The 13,641-nt window shown below is 50.1% G+C and overlaps 1 protein-coding gene across 5 annotated transcripts in view; it reads right to left on the reverse strand.

Annotated features, from left to right (window-relative positions):
* The window catches only part of PJA1 (praja ring finger ubiquitin ligase 1), a 1,335,831-nt gene that overhangs the window by 387,402 nt on the left and 934,788 nt on the right, over positions 1-13,641 (reverse strand). Inside the window, exon 1 of one of the 5 annotated variants that reach the window (XM_050776231.1) lies at positions 3,239-3,242. The exons of the other annotated variants lie outside the window; for them this stretch is intronic. The gene's annotated coding sequence lies outside the window, so the exon portion shown is untranslated. Of the gene's footprint in view, positions 1-3,238; positions 3,243-13,641 lie in introns of those variants that run through there. 5 annotated transcript variants of the gene reach the window in all.

The raw sequence follows: 13,641 nt of genomic DNA on the forward strand, positions 1-13,641 counted from the left end.
ATTATGAAATATTTCAGACACACATGAAGGTTTCAAGATTGATGCAACAGCTCCCTTTCACCATCATTCAGCTGAAGAAATAAAACATGGATGTTTCAGATGTGTCCAAGTTAACACATGTAACTGGAGTTTATTCATTTTTCACTGCTGTATTGGTATTCCATTGTATAAATATATTATGACTTATTCATCTGGTCTCCTGATTATGAACCTGTAGGTAGCTTTGCATAATTGAAGACAAGGAAGAGTGCTGCTGTGAACACCCTTATATGTGTCTCCCAATGGACACGTGTGTTAGCATTTCTCTGGGGTCTTGCTGGATCTGCATGTGCGTGCTCATCTTCACCTTTACAAGCACTACCAAGTTGCCCTGTTCATTCATCTCTTCATAGGGCAAATGTTTACTGAGCACTTCCTATATGTCAGGCCCTGGTGTGACAGCAGAGCTGGAGGAGCCATCTCCTTTAAAGTGAGAAGCAGAGGAAAAGGGTTAGACTTAGTTGGAAGGAACTCGGAGAGATGTAAGTAGGCAATTGCCAAGAATTTGTGGAGAACTCTATGGAAAGAGCTTTCAGGTGGTTTATGCCATCTTACTTTGGGACACATAGGGGAAGGGGAAAGACCTTTCCCTCCCAGTCAGCTCCCTATGGGATGCAATCATGAGAGCTTGGGGCTGGCAGTCAGCAGGTCTGGGTATTGGTCCTGGATCTGCCTCAAATTCATCATGTTCTGCTGGCTAGGTACCTTTCCCACTGTGGCCTGAATTTCTCCCCAGTACAAGGCAAGGAGGCAAAACAATGCTTCAATCTGTATTGTCTACAGTCAACAGATTTGGGTTGTAAGAATTAATATATCACGTTACCCTCCAGAGCCTTGAATTTCTTTTATTTAACCTGGGCTTGCTAATCTTTGCTAGTATTCCTGGAGTATTCCTGGCAGCCTTGGGAGATGGGAGGTGCCCACTCCCGAGGCTGCCAGGAATAATCCAGAAGGGTTCATTGTTATACTTTGAAGCATTGTTCTCCCTTAGGTACATTCCGGTCAGGAGGCAGTGGGATGGCAAAGATGACCCTTGACTTCCCTGCCGGTTTCTAACTTGCTCCTCCCATTTCTGCAGGGTCTCTTTCCCAGACCCTGCTCCCACTTCAAGTCAACCATCTTCACACACAAAGTATAAATGTAAAAAAATAAATAAACCTAGAGAGAGCCCGAGAACTGAAGCAAATTGCTGGCAAGCGCTGGCCACTGATTAGCATGCATAGTGGACATGCAACTGGGCATATCGGATAGAACTGCACTTTTCCACAGGCTAGAGCTATCAGCATGGGCTGAGCTGGGGAGGGGTGCATGGTGGTGGGGGCAATGATGGTGCTCTAGTTGGACCCAGGGAGCTCATCTGCCAGGAGGGCCCCAGGCTTGCTCTCTCAGGCTGCTCGCTCCTCATCCATGCTCCCCAGACCTCATCAGGGGTTTCCCTGCAGCAAGCAAGAACCTAGCACCCACTCAAGGGAGATACAGAAGGTGCGGAAGTGGAGCCAGGTGGTCAGGGGCAGATAGGCCCAGGGTCTAGGGTCCACTGAGTGACCTTGGGCAAGCGCGTTCATCATCCTAAGCCTCCACTTCCTCATCTGTAAAAGGGGAACAAGAATAGTAAATACCTTGTAGGGTTCTGGGGGCTCAAGGAGTTTAGAAGAATGCCTAGCAGTGACAAACACATAGCATGAACTTAAATAATGTGAGCCCTTTTCTGCTCCCGTCATCACTATGTAAAGATCGCCCCACCCCATGTATGGGCACAGACCAGGAAAAGCATGAAGCAAAAGGAATGTCTGGAGGAATCCGTGGATAAAGAAGAAGAAAAAGTGAAAACAGCTCACATATATTGAATGCACTGTGTGAAGTGCTTTGCAGTCTTTATCACTTCATTTTAATGCCTCAGCAGTCCTTTGCAGATGAGGAAACTGAGGCACTGACAGGTTGTAACTTCCCCAAGGTCATGCAGCTACGTAGTAGCAGACCTGGCTGGTATTTAAATCCAGGTCATTTGATTTTAGTTGGGCCAAATACAAGACTCCCAAGTTCAATTTGAATTTCAGATAAAAAATGAATACTTCTGTAGTACATACTTATACGAAAAAGGACATACTTATGCTACAAAATATTCATTGTTTGTCTGGAATTGAAACTTAACTAGGCCTGCTGTCTTTTCATTTGCTCAATCTGGCACTTCTAACTCCAGTGGCTGCACTCCTTAATAGTACCTTAAAACAACTCCCACACTCTAAGGCCTCTGATGAACAGGTTAAGAATACGCCCCTGCCTGGGGCCCCAGGCTCTCTCCCACCCACCTGCAGTTCCACACCTGGTAACTACATTTGAAGAAGCACATAACCAGCCCCTCAGAACTTGGTTTTAATAGAGGAGAGATTGGATCTCAAACCTCAGTGGGGCCCTTAGCAGTCAGGGGGATCACTAAAAAGGGAGTGCCAGAGGAGCAGCTTGTTCCTCAGGGGCCTTGGGGACCCAAATCCCAGAGGCCTGAGTTGCAAGTCCATGGGGTAGAACAGTGGAAAGGGTAGGCTTGCTCTGGAATGAGCGAACGTGGGTTTGAAGCTTGGAACTGCCACTGTGTGATGCTAGGCGAGTGACTTCACCCCTCCAAGCCTCATTTTCTCATCTATAGAACAACTATGAACAATAATAGCGCCTTTAACTCATGGGGTTATTGTGGGGAGTAAGGGAGATAAGGCATGGCACATTGTAAGCACTCAGTGAGTGTGACTTATTGTTACCAATACCCTGGAGCAGTTCCCTCCCCTCACCTACCCTTACCCAGGGTTCTCTCCCGCTGCACTGCAAGCTTGAGATTTCTTTCAGGGTGGAGAGAGGGAGACCATGCAGCTGATGAGGGTCGGGCCTCTGGTGTTACTTCCCCTGCAGCTGCCGTGCTTAACATGTGAGGACACCTGCTCCCACCCTTCTCCCAGCCCCCATCCTGCCAGCCCCAGCTCCTGAATAATTCACGAAAATACCAATACCCCAGTTATCCTCTTTCATTGAATGGGAGCTCTGGACAAGTGGTTTCTCATCTAAACTCTGCTGTAGCTATGGCGAAGATCAGCTGGGATGGCAGGGGTGGGGGGCAGGGGAAGTGGGGGATGGCAGAGGCTATGGGATAGGGTAGGCAGGGCCAAGGGTTGAGGGGAGGAGCAAGAGGTGTAGCTTTATGGCTCCACCTCCCCCAAGCCCCCCATCCCTCCCATTGCTGATCTCCAACTTGGGAGACTTGGGAAAACTTGGGAAACACTGGAGAATTGTCTCTAGCCACTTATCTTCTTTGAGTCTGTTTCCCCATCTGTGAAGTGCTGATACAATCCCCACATCATAGGGTGAGTGTGAGCAGAAAGTGAGAGGGTGGATGAGAAACCACTTTTTCAAGCTCTCTAACACTGTACACAGGCAAAGCATTATCATTGCATCTGCGCCTTTGTTTTACCATCTGTAAAATGGAAGCCAGAATGCCTGCCTTCTAGGGGTGTTTTGAGGATTAAATAAGATGTCTTCTGGGCTTCTCAGGCTGTTTGCCCCAGCACAGAGCACCGCTGCCCACCCTCACTCCCCTTTGCCTGATTAATTCCTTCTCATTCTTCAGAGCTGCTCAAAGTGTTTCCTCTTCTGAGAGATTTTCCTGCCTTCCCCCAACCCCCAACACCCTCCCAGCTGGCTTGGGCACCCCGTACCCTGGCTTGTTTTACCCCCTGTCCAGACTCCCACTCCCACATTCTGTCCTGGCCCATTTCCTCGTCCGTTTCCATACTACTCAGCCAGGTCACATCTTGTTCCTCATTTTCCCCCTGCCAGCATGGGGCCTGGCATAGAGTCTGCACTCAGTTAACATTTGCAGAATGAGGAAAAGTGCCTCATAAACACCGACGTGTTGTCCAGATATGAGGGGTTGTTAGCAGGGCATCCCTTTGAAACCCAACATTCTTCCTAGCATCATTGGCATCATGACGGAGCTGCATTTTTCACCACTGGACCTCTCCTCCTCATCTGAAGCCTTTGTCCCCGGGAGTAGGCCTAAGGTGACACTGGGGCTGGTGGGGTGGGTGGGGGGCACCTGGTGGAATCTGGGGCCAGCTGGGGCAGTCTGTGAGCTTGCTCCAGCCTGTCTCCCGGGCCTCTGGTCTGCTGTTCTGCCCTGCCTAGCCCACTGCGTTCAGTTGCAGACACCTCATTATCGCAGCGATGCAGCCAAGCTGGAGGCAGTTCAGAGAAGAGCAGTGAGAGCAATGTGGGGAGGTGGGGGCCTGGCGCTGGTGCTGGCGGCGGGGGAAGGGAGCAGTCCCAGGGCCGAGGCTGGAGTTTGGCTCAGCAGGGCTCAGCGGGGAACCTGAGAAGTGCGGCATCTGTGCACCAGCGTCTGGAGAACGGGCCTCTTCAGCAACGGAAGAAATGAGCTAGCCACAAAGACGAGAAGCCAGGGGGACCCCGGCATAAGCCAGCGTAGGACCCAGCCATCTACCCTTTCCAACCTTCAAATGCCACTCCACCTGTTGCCACCTTTGCCACTACTGCTGTGACTGAGGAGAGGCCACATTCTTCGAGTGAGAAGCAAAGGGAAGAGGCCGGCTTCCCAGGAAGTGGGGAGGCTGGCAGTGCCCTCGGAAACCCACAGTCTGTGGAAAGTGCTTCTTGGTGATCTAGGCTGCTCCTGCTGTCTACTGCCCAAGGTGGAAGGGAACTTTGAACACTGCTGAGCACCACCCTCCCCCACCCCACCCCCATCTTATTATTAAAAGACACGGGCCTAAGGAGGGCACTCTCTAAGTGAGGGACTTGGCCAACATTCCTTGAGTCTATGGTGCAACCTGGACTGGAACCTGGGTCTCTGGACTCCAAGTTTTGTTCTTTTTCCACCATGCTTCCAAGCTGTTTTTTTTTTGTTTTTTTTGTTTTTTTTTTTTTGAGACAAGGTCTCACTCTGTCACCCACCCTCAAACTCTTGGGCTCAAATGCTCCTCCTGCCTCAGCCTCCTGAGTACCTGGTACTACAGGCATGTGCTACAACACCTGGCTAATTTTTTAAAGTTTTTGTAGAGATGGGTCTTACTATGTTGTCTGGGCTAATCTCAAATTCCTGGCCTCGAGCAATCCTCCTGCCTCAGCTCCCCAAAGCACTGGGATTACAGGCGTGAGCCACCGCGCCTGGCTTCACCATCTTTTCTCTCCCCAGGAACTGAGAGAGCTGCTGTCCAGGCTGTGTGTATCCTGCCATCTGTCCAGGGACACACACTGTAGTAACATCACCCCACAGTCACACTCACACACCACATATACATAATACGCTTGTTCCAGGTGTGATACTACTTTGGCTTTCCAAGACACCTTCCAGAATGGAATGGCATGAGATGTGGATCAAGCCCAAGACCTCTTGCCTCATGGTCTGTGCTCTTGCCTCTAAGCCTTTGCCCTTTTGGCCTCTCTGCCTGAAATATTTTACTCTGGAATTTGACCTGGCTGATTTCATCTCATCACCAACGTCACTCTTCTCAGAAGCCTTCCCTGACCACAGGTCACTCCCTAGCTCATCACGCTGTTTCTTGTTCTTTGCAGCACTGAGCACTCTTAAATCAGCTTGTTTGTAGTCTTTCCTACTCCCCCAAATGGAAACTCATTAAGGGCAGGAACCACATCTGGCTGGTGAAGGAAATCAAAGTGCTTTACCCCCAAATAGATTTCTTCGACATATTTTGAGATGGCTGTCAGGGGGCCAGGAAACAGAAGTGTCCCTGCAAAGCTGTCTTTCCTGGGGGCGATTTGCATCTGTGCAGAATCTGCATTGACGCAGCCAGGCCTTCCCTTATCAGGATCTGGGAAAGATAAGCTGAGAGTCTCACACCTTAAAGATCTGAAAGAAACATTCACCGTCTATTCTCTCTGAGGGCTGCTTCCTGTGAGGGTTCATCTACCTAAGGAGACCACCTTTGCTCCTCAGGCCTCCTCTTCTCCCCCTCCTATAACCTGTCCTGCCACCATAATCTGATTTACCACCATGACCTGTTTTTGGCCATGCCTCAAGGGAGCTCCCATTCTTTCTGTAACCTCAAGATAGTATAAAAGCTTTTGCACTCCATTGTGGGCTTGGGTAATCACTCTGTGATGCTCCCTGTCTACACATGTACACACGAATAAATTGTATGCCTTTCCCCTGCCAGTTAGCCTGCCTTTTGTGAGATGATATTTCAGCAAACCTTCAGAGGGTGAAGGGGAAGTTTTCCTGTGGCCCCTACACTGGTTTTCTGCTATAACCACAGCATCTAGAATAGTACCCTAGCACACTTGTGCACATACATACACACACACACACACACACACACACATTAAGTGAATAAATAACCAAACTCAGAGCAAATATTTTTTCTTCCGGAAAAAAAAACTCTAGCACATACATAGAGAACTCAAGCCCAGGCCTGAACTGGAGGAGTACTGGGCTAGTTGATTCATTCAATAAATATTTATTTATAACCAGGCACCGTTCTAGGCACTGGAGACACTGTGAGCAAAACACAGATCCCTGCCTCCATAGAGCTCATATTCCAGTGGGAGCTGATGATGATGAGGAAGGCAAGTAAGAAAATGATAGTGCATGTGAGAAGCTGATAAGTGCCCTGAAGAAAAATAAAGTAGGAAGGGGGGTAGGAGTGCTGGGGTTGGGGGGTCACATTTTCTTTACTGCTTGTAGTAGGAGGACACCTAGGTGTGGAAATTTAAATATGGCAGCCTTTTCAGCAGAAATCTAATGACCCTGAGACAGCCAGCCTGAGGATATCAGAAGAAGAGTGCTTCAGGCAAAGGAAAGCACAAACACAAAAACCGTGAGGTTGGAGTGTGCCTGAGTGACTGAGGAGGTCTGGACAGCTGGAGCAGAATATTTGAAGGGGAGAGTAGTGGCAAGGGGGTCTATTGTCACAAGGCAGGCAACCCTCCTATCAGTGGCCTGTGCTTGAGGAGCCAGGAAGAATCAGGGACTGCAGAGCACTCAGAAATGCCTTCCAAGAAGTGTCTCAGACTCCTGCCTCTGCCACCTTTCCTGAATCTAGGGTCCTAGCCTGGCCCAGCTCCCTTGGGTGTCCTAGTTTGCTCTGCCTGTGGGCACAGGATGCTTCCATCAGCTTGGCTGAGGACAAAGAGGGCTGCTGGCAATAACCCTTACATTTGCTTGCACTATGTCCCTTAATCCTGCCATAGCTTCCCCCAGCCTACCTTAAAGCAGTCAGGGTTGGTGACTTTAACCCCACTTGACAGAGAGAAAAAATGAGATATAGAGAGCAGGCCAGTGGTCAATGTTTACAAAGATTCTCACTGAATCTTCACAAGGACCTTGGAGTTCCAGCCTCTTTTGACAGATGGGAAAAGGGAGACACAGGCATGTTAAGTGAGATTTTTCTGAGGTCGCACAGCCAGATCATGTCAGAGCTGGAACTGCAATTCAGATCTTTCTATCTCTGCTATTTCATGTTTTCCATGATACTGCTCAGCCTCTGCAGAAGGAGTGGGAGGTTGGGAGGTGAAGCCCAGGACACAGGTAGGTCATTTACACTGAGGAGGTGCTAATTAAACTTCATGGCATAATGGAAAGAATGTGGACTTTAGAATCCTTACAGACTGGAATTAAAATCCCGGAGTTGCTGTGTGACCTTGGGCAAGTTGCTTCTCTTTTCTGAGCCTTATTTTCTCGTGTCTAACGCGGATTGAAAATCTCTACTTTGTGCAGTTGTTTCATGGATTCAGTGAAATCTTAGGTGGGCAAGTGCCCCATTTGGTGTCCAGCACATAGTCAATACCTATCAGTGTGGGGCCTTCTTTATATGTTCATTGAGTTATGTCTGACTGAAGTGAAAAGGCAGAGGCTGCTGGCACTGTGGCCAGTCTTGCTACCCCCGTGCCTCGGTGAAATTAGGGTTGGGGCTGGGCCTGGATAAGAGTCCCAGAGAGTGTGCTAGACTTGTCAGCACCAGATCTCAGACCTGGCCCTGAGAAGCCTTCTGGGACTAAGTCAGCCGCAATGCCATTCCTCTGCCAGTCCAACTCTTTACTGGGAACGCAGAAAAAAAAAGGTGGTGGGAGTGGATGAGCAGGGTCGGGATCTAAGCCCAGCTCTTCTCCCAGGATTCTCATCCTGCCTTCTCTCTCTCCAGGCCTGCAGAGAAAGCAGTACTCTGCCTCCAGCAGTTCTGCCCCTCCCCCACCTGAGGGTTTCCCTCCCCACAACCCCAGGGCTCTGGGCTGTTTAATGGGGTGGAGCTGTCTTTAATCTGCTCCATAAATGTTTTCTGGATCCTCATTAGAAACCATAATGTCCTATTAATATGCTGATGAGATTTCATTTGGGGCTAGGGAAGGAAGAGTAGCTGAGAGGATGTGGGGTGGGGGCGGGGGGAATGGAATTCACCGTGGGGATCCCAAGGGAACGAAGCGTATCTGAGCTCCTGGTGTCTCCCCCTAGTCCTTGGGAAACTCAGGAAGACTCAGTCGCAGGCCCCATTGTTCCCTCCACACAGGCCCCCAGGGGTCTGAGTCAGCTGCTGTGGGGACTGGCAGATAGATGCGCACACGCCCCTCCACACCCCACCACTGAATACCACCTTGGGGCCTCACCCCAGTGACCAATGTTAGTCACCAAAGCCTACACTCATTCTTCATTTTTCCTACCACTGGCATCTACACTGAACGCGCTGGGGCCTAGCACCCAGTTAGGCCCCGGGCATACGGACTTCAGTAAGATACAACATGGCGCTTTTGGACAATGGAAAGAAGCAAGTTATGTAATGTGGCCAGCCTGTAGCCGGCTCCCAGTAAATTGTGGCTATGAAGACAGGTTTCTGCCCTTGTGTTTCTCCTAATCTGATGGGTAAGGGAGGCAAATGTGTAAACAATTAAAATCCAGCTGAGATGATGGAGGAGTTTGAACATAACAAAGAGGGAGGGGCTATGTGTGTTCACGAGGCTGGGTGTGTGGGTGCAATTCCTTAGATATTTACAGATGTGGCTTCTGTGCCAGGCCTTTCTGCACGCTGTGCCCTCAGCCAGGAATGCCTGGTTCTGCTGGCTAACTCCACATCATGTCTGCCCCTGCGATCTCCACCATAGGCAGAGAAGGGCTGGCGTATGCAGAAGAATTGGCATCTCTGTCTTGTTTCCCTGAATGAGGCTGTGAGTTCGGGCTGGTGCCTCGAATGGCTTTCACTAATGGTCAACTGCATGCTCCTCTCCAAAGCCTATGGGCCCATGTGAATCCTTTACTCCCTGCTCAGCAAGAAACCTATTCCCTCACTTCCTTCAGACTGCCTTGGCCACTGCTGGCTCCTGACTCCTGGCTCAGACCCTCTATTCTTGGCTTCTAAAGGTCATTCAGATTGGGAGCCCTGATTCAGCTAGCTCTTACTGCCTAGGCAGGCAGCTGATCCCCTTCTGCAGGGCTCCCTGCCTAACTCTCCTCCCATGGCTACCCCTGGGAGCACCTTGACCTGAGTCTCTCCTATTCCCCTCCCCTCTTCCCAGCAAAACTCCCCTTCCTGGCTATTTGGCCTCTGTCCCCAGCTGGAGCACATTTGCTGTGGTACCTCACAGTTTGCAGGCTGTTCTTTCAACCCAGTATTCAGGTATTTGGTCAGTCATCTGGGCTCTGAACTCAGAACCAGTCAGTCACCTATCCCTGTCTGTGACAGGTGGAAAGAACAAGTGGAACAGGCAGTGTTCAGGTTCTAACACCACTACTTATTTGCTGGGTTAGGCAAGTTACTTAAGCTCTCTATGCCTTGGTTTCTATAAAAGGAGAATAATAATATCTATGTCACAGAGACCTTGTGTGGATTCAAGGAGATGATGTGAATAAAGCACTCAGCACGGTGCCTGATGCACAGGAAGTGCTCACTAAATGCCAGTTATCATTCCCCAGCCTTCTCAGAGGTTCATACAGGTTATTGCCAAGCCCACACTGCTGCTGCCCAGCCTCCAGGTCTTTCCCCTGCCGCTAGTTCAGCTTATTCCTGTTAACCAAGTTCTGTCTTTGAAATCAGGCAGACCTGAATTCACTTCTAGTTCTACCACTTAACTCCGTGAGTATTTCTCTGATCCTCAGTTTGTTTCTCTGTAAACTGGTGCTATGAATTGCCCCCCTCCACCACCAGGTTGATGTGAGGGTCAAATGAAATGGCTGCCATCACAGTGCCCATCACAATGTCTATCACATAGTAGGAATTTATCTTACCGCATCCATGGAGCTCAGGTATGAAACCAGCTTGGCTTGGGCCCAGGGGTGGGGTAGGCACAGAGGGAGGAGAATGACTGGGAAAACTGACATGGATGCCAAGAACGCCCTAGTAAGGGTAGTCAGGCTCACCGAGGCAGTGCCTGAAGGGCAGAGTAAGCTTAGACATGAGGTAGGCAGTGGGCACTGACAAGAGTACTGAGCTGACTTTTGGGTCCAGTAGAAGCAGTAATACTAAATCTTGCAGAATGCAGTCCCAGGCAGTAACACCCTCATCCCTGCGGGTGGGAGTGGGAGTAGTACAAGGAGGGACCTGGGGAATATGCTGGTGGTGGTGGTCAGGCAAAGGGTGAGAGATGCAAGGAAAAAGGCCCATACTAGAAAGAACCCAGCAAGTGGGGATCAGGTAGAAACAGAGCATGGGAGGAGAGCCAGGGCCCCCACACCAGCACCCCACATACCTGGTCTGCTGTCAGCAGCATTGAACTGCAGGCTGGTGGGGCATAGGTTTGGGGGACTAGGCTGCCTGGGATTGGTTTCCCATTTACTAGCCATGTGACCTTGGGCATGCCACTGGCCTCTCTGTGCCTCAGTCTCCTCATCTGTAAAGTAGCAATCATATTCTCTACCCCATAGGATTGTGCTTTACTATGTGTAAAGCACTTAGAACCAGGGTTGGCATATAAGTTTTGCTATTAATAGTATTACTTTAGCTATTACTTTATGATCCTGCCTGCCCCTCCCAGGTCTGTCTTAGGACCTGGGCCAGGAAGGGAGGACCCTCAGGAAGGCAGTCTGACTGGGGATAAAGTCTGGTGAGGCTGACAGTGGGGAAAAGCTGAGATAGGTGCATCCACTCTCTGCCTTCCCATCAGTACCTGCTCCTCTGAGGTAGTCTCATCTCCAACGGCCCTCTGAGCTCTGATCGCCTGTGATATATGATCAAGAGTCCTTCATTAAGTGTCTGTCATCCTGTACTGGGATCTAACCAGGCCTGCCTTTAAGGACAAATCCAGACCCCCAGATAGGGGCAGAAAAGCAAAGCATCACAGATTCTTAGAGCTAACATCTTAAAAGGTCTAGAACTGTCCAGATTTCCAACATTCTGCCTCATTGTTTTCATGAGCAGTCAGAATTACTTAGAAATTCCAGACAATTGGCCAGGCACGTGGCTCATGCCTGTAATCCCAGCACTTTGGGGGGCCAAGGTGGGTGGATCACCTGAGGTCAGGAGTTCAAGACTAGCCTGGCCAACATGGTGAAACCCCATCTCTACTAAAAATACAAAAATTAGCCAGGCATGGTGGCACATGCCTGTAATCCCAGCTACTTGGGAGGCTGAGGCAGGAGAATCGCTTGAACCCAGGAGGCAGAGGTTGCAGTGAGCCAAGATCACACCATTGCACTCTAGCTTGGGCGACAAGAGCAAAACTCCATCTCAAAGAAAAAAAAAAAAAGAAAAAGAAAAAGAAATTCCAGACAATCTGGTTCAAATCCTAACTCACACACTTATTAGCTGTTTAACATTGGGCAAGCAATCTGACCTCTTTGAGCCTCAGTTTCCCCACCTGTAAGATGCAGGTAACAGCAATCTCTCCCTGTAGTGTCACTGTCAGGATAGAGAGTGGTGTGAGAATAGGCAGGAAGGTCTGACGGGGGCAGACAGAATGATTATGAAAGTAGAATTTCTAAGTAAAGTGGGGTTAGGTGGGTGAGTGAGTGAGTCCCAAGTGCAAACCCAGATATTTCAAAGGCCAGTCCCTGTCTCTGACTGCCTGAAGAGTTTTCCAGTGCCTGATTCCTTCCTGCAAGGACTTGGGTGGGCCCTGGTTGGATGGGGATCAAGACATGGCAGGGTCTGAGGCTGAAGTTGCGGGGAGATGGAAACCAGAGGCTGATTAACATAAAATCTCCCTGAGCTGCAACCTCCTTGACACCAGAGCAAGGAAAGGCAGGAGGGGGATAGGAGCTGAGTAAGGCAGTAGAGGAAATGGAGACTTGGGCAGTGGATGACTTTAGGAGGACTCTAGAAACATACAGGCAGCCTTGAAGTCAAGGCCAGGGGCTTAAAGCCAAGAGCCGGCCCACCTCAAAGCAGCCATTGTGGTTCTCCAAAGCTCAGCTTATCTCTAAGGAGCTGCTCAGATCAGGAAATCATCCATCTAAAAACATTTATTAAACGCTTACTAGGCAGCCACTGGGGCTGGGAAAACAGAGGTGCAGCCCACAGGCCTTGTCTTCTTATGATTTGATATCTCTAAGTTGAAGTCCTCAGGCAGAGGCAAGATGAGGGATGGGGAGTGTGTAGAACTTTATCTCAGCTCTATCACTGATTTGCATAATACGGCCTTCTTTCTCTCTGAACCTCAGCTTCCCCATAGGCACAATAGGAGGGGGTGGGGGAACAGATGCTTTATAAGGGCTGATGAGTCTGAGCTGGTGAAGTGGGTTCAGCGGCCATAATAGGGGCTGAGCAGAGCCCAAAGTCTCAGAGCAACAGGGCTGGGAAGCTCTTTCTGAGCCTAGAAGGTGCCCACTTCCCACCCCACCCCCTCCCCAAGCTTCCTGGCCTTCCTATACCTCCCAGGGAGGTCCTTTGGGCTGTGAAACTCCCTTCTCACCTTTCCTGCTATGTGGTGTGGTCTGTCCAGACGTCTGCTTGCCCACCAGGCCTGGAGCACTTAGGTTTTGGACCATGGAAGAGCAGCCATGGAGAACTGATGTGGCTGTTTCCCTTATAGGCCCCAGACCCTCTCTGGTGACCATAGGAGGCCAATTAGCAGAGAACAAAATGCTTCCTGCCCTGAGCCCTTACCTACCACTGCCTGCATCTGCTCGGAGCTTAATGGTCATTTGAGCTGTCTCTGGGGACAGAGGATGGGGCTTCCATGGACTGCCTGGCTCCAGGCAACAGCCTGCATCCTGAGGGAGGCCAGAGGAGGAGGAGCAAGGTGCCTGCTGCTGCTGGAGAAGCCCAAGACAGCAGGAATACAGTATACTTGGAGCCAGCGCCAGCATGTGGAGGCTGCTCCTGCCACCTACCTGGGAACTGATGCTCCCTAGCATCTCCTGCACCTCTACAAGGCCCTAACTGTTGGTGGGCATAGTGGGTGGGTGCGGTGGGGGGCAGTGCGGGAAGCACTGAGCCTTTAGAGAATCCTCTTAGTGGAGGAAGCTGCTGGGGTCTAGCTCCTCACTGGACCCTATGCTCTTGTGGGTAGGATATGGCTAAAGGCCTTCATCTCAAACTTTCCAGTCTGGTCTGGAAAACTGGTTTCTTTGCCTGCCTGCTACAGAGAAAATGCTCGGTTGGAAGGGAGAGGAAATGGTTTATGGTTGGCGCCTGCTGCTGATGTGCTGTTCCATGG

This window comes from Macaca thibetana, chromosome X (genome assembly GCF_024542745.1).
Source record: "Macaca thibetana thibetana isolate TM-01 chromosome X, ASM2454274v1, whole genome shotgun sequence".
Taxonomy (NCBI): domain Eukaryota; kingdom Metazoa; phylum Chordata; class Mammalia; order Primates; family Cercopithecidae; genus Macaca; species Macaca thibetana.